Here is a 4,153-nt window from a genome sequence, read left to right on the forward strand (position 1 = left end):
CGACAGCACGGTCCGTGTGCCGACGGCTTAAGGCCGCGTCCTACGTGAGCGACAAAAGCGAGCGATAGCGACAGACTTCTGGATACGCGACACTCTAGCGACAAGCAGCAACATCGGGCGACACAACCTTTGGTGTCCTGCATGCGAGCGACCATGTCGCGCTATAAGATGGTTGCTTAGAGCCAACCAGATGTTTCTATAAAACAGCATCCTTAACCTGTAGAATACTGTAGCTGGAGAATAAGGCTACAGAATTAGGTTTACTTTAGAAAATAAAGCGAAAAGCAGTGCTGTGCATGAAATTTACAAAGGGAGGAACCTCCATGGAGAATTTCTTAAGTATCGTCAACTACGAAGATCACCAGACAAATTCTTCGAATACACGTGAATTATCAGAGGAGCATCAACAAATTAAATACGGATGTTTTTACACATGATCAAGAACTTTTAACAGCCAATAAATGCGGAGGTACGACTATTACGTGACTAACTACGCTATATACAAACATAAGTACACAGATTGACACCATTGAGTCATAGCTGTCTGTGGCGTAGGGTAGTGTACGCCACACGCAATAGCATTTGGAGAAACGAACCTGGGTTCGATTCTGGGCCATTCTTACATTTTTACTGACTCATTTATGATTCTGTATACCAAGTTTTATGTATACTGTTTACAGTGCATCGCTGTCCGCCCCCGGTAGCTGAGTTGTCAGCGCAACGGACTGTCAATGCTAAGGGCCCGGGTTCGATTCCCGGCTGGGTTGGAGATTTTCTCCGCTCAGGGACTGGGTGTTGTGTTGTCATAATCATCATCATTTCATCCCCATCGACGCGGAAGTCGTTGAAGTGGCGTCACATCGAAAGACTTGCACCAGGCGTGCAGTCTACCCGACGGGAGGCCCTCGTCACACGAAATTATTATTATTTACTGCATCGCTAAGTATATTTTTAAGGTATGGCCAAAGAACTTGATCTTCACAACTACCCTAGTATATCACACATTTAATTCCTAATAAATTACAATGAACCATGAAATTTTAGATATTTCATGTTGCGAACGTAATCATCAGCAGTCACTGTTAAGGCCAAGCGTTTCAATTACTCTAAATAGTCTGTAAAAGTAAAGCTTACAAAATTTTTGAAAAGAAAGTCAAACGTTTTGTGTAGTGAATTGTCTAACAGTATGAAATAAAAAAATATTAGGGAAATATTTGCTGCACCTCATTTTCTGTCCATGATTTCGAGCATCATTCAAAGGCACGTAGTACGTTTCTCTGATCTACTTATTTATTTTACACAAATTATTTCATAAAATATTTGAGTGATTTCTTCCATTTTTTAATTTCACGTTTCATTCAGAAAGCATGATCTTACTGACTCTTCGTTTGCCTTCCTGACGTACTTGATTCGAAGGAAGCCTTTTTGACATTTAAATACCGCATTAGATTATCTTTTTATTTGCAAAATAGCTAGGTCTTGAACACATGACTTTTTTGACTCTTTATTAAAGCAGCTTTTCGCGAAATATTTCAATTTTTCCTCAGATTATTAATTAAGTTTTCGTTCATTACCCTGATTACTTTCAAGCAGTTACATATTTTCATGCCAAACTAGACCTCACGCTGATCACTTTGATACCCCGTTTACCTGTTTCTCTCCCTTTGTTTGGCTATAAAAATTTGGACAAAACCTCATGTAAGTTATAGGGAGTCTTGTTTTCGCTCTGCTAACGCGTTTACAAAAACATATCGAGTGTTAATCATATGATAAAATAGTCCTTTCTGCATGCTGTCATTTCCAAAATTCGTCATTTCGGTATCTTGAACCTTTTATGAGAAACGACGATTTTTACGACCACTTGATTCCCGAAGCGCAGGAAAGGTTCGGACGTACTGCGAGCAACCCGATCGCGGATATTTCAACCAATATCTCAAGAATGAAAAGAGATATCATTCCGGTCTCAACTTTAAATACAAATAAGATATATTGGTTACAATGGCTAATCCTTGTCTCCACAATATCCTTTCTTTCAGGAGGGCTAGTTCTACAAGGTTCCCAGGAGAGCTTGTGTAAAGTTTGGAAGGTTGGAGACGAGGTACTGGCAGAACTAAAGCTGTGAGGACGGGGCGGGAGGCGTGCTTGGGTAGCTCAGTCGGTAGAGCACTTGCCCGCAAAAGGCAAAGGTCCCGAGTTCGAGTCTCGGCCTGGCACACAGTTTTAATCTGCCAGGAAGTTTCATATCAGTGCACACTCCGCTGCAGACTGAAAATCTCATTCTGGATATTGGTTACATTTCATACGCAATAATATATAGCCTTAAATGAACTATACGGAAAGTCTACACAATGTGATTTTACCTCTGCAAATTATTAAAAATTTCGTGCAGCCATGTACTCAATTTCGTACAGCACAGTAACTATGACGAGTAACGAAAATAAATCCTGACCTTTATCATTTAAGGATATCAAGCTATACGTTGCGGAAGAATCAAATTTTTTCACCGAATAGTTTTCTTAAAGCCGTATGTTAAGTAATTCATAGCTGCCATCGCGTCCGCTCCACTGCTTTGCCAAGAAGACACCTGGCTACCGCTCTGTGTCGCCCGTGCTGCAGCGACAAGATTCAAACACGTTTGATTTCAAACGTCGCCAGTTGCAGCGGGAGACAGGCAGCGACACAGATGTCGCTCACGTAGGGCACTGCCGTAACTACACCTGCAGTTGTGGTTTGTCGCCTAAAGCTGTCGCGCGCTGTCGCTCGCTTCTGTCGCCCACGTAGTCTACGTATACCCGTGCATTGAAGCGCATCCGATGATATATGAATGTTGCCGATGGAAGCCGAAGCATTCACTCGCAGGTGTGCTTTCAAACGCGGATAATTGTCTGCAGCTGTGCACTTTGCAGCTCTTGCTGCCCGCCGAAAAAATGATTTCGAGAAGAATGAAGGGGGAGTATGGAAGTTGTAACAAACAACATAAACTGAAGCAGTGTTTTTTTGACATTAACCGAGTGAGGTGGTTAACACGCCGAACTCGCATTCGGAGGGACACATACATACACACACACACACACACACACACACACACACACACACACACACACACACGATATGATGCAAATGCGAGATTGTTCCTTTGAAACAGGCGCGACCAGTTTCCTTTCCCATCCTTTCGTAGCCCGAGTTTGTGCTCCGCCTCTGATGACGTCGCTGTTGGCAGGACGTTAAACTCTTCCTTCCTTCTTTTGACATCACCACATCAGGAACAAACCTTATACAGTATTATGCAAAATATGCACCACGTTAAAAGGCTATAGGCCACAGACTACAGCAGAGGAAAAGAAAAAAGAAAATAAAGGCTCTGCATTCACATGACAAAAAAGACAGGTCGTTGAGATCTCTAAGAGAAGTGGTGCTATGAGGATTTTTACGTACCAAATGTATGGGTTTTTGACAGATCTCTGTTCACCAGCAGCGTGATAGCTGATAACTTGTCGTAAAAAGTAATTGCTTTTCTCAGTCATGGACTGTGAGGCTAGTCCCGGCGGAGGTTTGAGTCCTCCCTCGGGCATTGGTGTGTGCGTTTGTCCTTAGGATAATTTAGGTTAAGTACTATACAAGGGTGATGTACTTGAGGACAATATTATGAAAATGGAAGAGGAAGCAGATGAAGATGAAGTGGGAGATACTATACTGCGTGAAAAGTTTGACAGAGCACTGAAAGACATGAGTCGAAACAAGGCCCCGGCAGTAGACAACATTCCATTAGAACTACTGACGACCTTGGGACAGCCAATCATGACAAAACTCTACCATCTGATGAGCAAGATGTATGAGACAGGCGAAATACCCTCAGATTTCAAGAAGAATACAATAATTCCAATCCTAAAGAAAGCAGGTGTTGACAGATGTGAAAATTACCGAACTATCAGTTTAATAAGTCACAGCTGCAAAATACTAACGCGAATTCTATAGAGACGAATGGAAAAACTGGTAGAAGCCGACGTCGGGGTAGATCAGTTTGGATTCCGTAGAAATGTTGGAACACGTGAGGCAATACTGACCATAGACTTGTCTTAGAAGAAAGGTTAAGGAAAGGCAAACCAACGTTTGTAGCATTTGTAGGCTTAGAGAAAGCTTTTGACAATGTTGA

The 4,153-nt window shown here is 42.2% G+C and overlaps 1 non-coding gene across 1 annotated transcript; it reads left to right on the forward strand.

Annotated features, from left to right (window-relative positions):
* The first annotated feature begins 2,139 nt into the window (after window positions 1-2,139).
* Trnal-caa (transfer RNA leucine (anticodon CAA)) lies at window positions 2,140-2,214 on the forward strand. The gene has a single exon. It is a non-coding gene; the product is annotated as a tRNA-Leu (tRNA).
* The last annotated feature ends 1,939 nt before the right edge of the window (window positions 2,215-4,153 follow it).

This window comes from Schistocerca serialis, chromosome 4, assembly GCF_023864345.2.
Source record: "Schistocerca serialis cubense isolate TAMUIC-IGC-003099 chromosome 4, iqSchSeri2.2, whole genome shotgun sequence".
NCBI classification, from domain to species: domain Eukaryota; kingdom Metazoa; phylum Arthropoda; class Insecta; order Orthoptera; family Acrididae; genus Schistocerca; species Schistocerca serialis.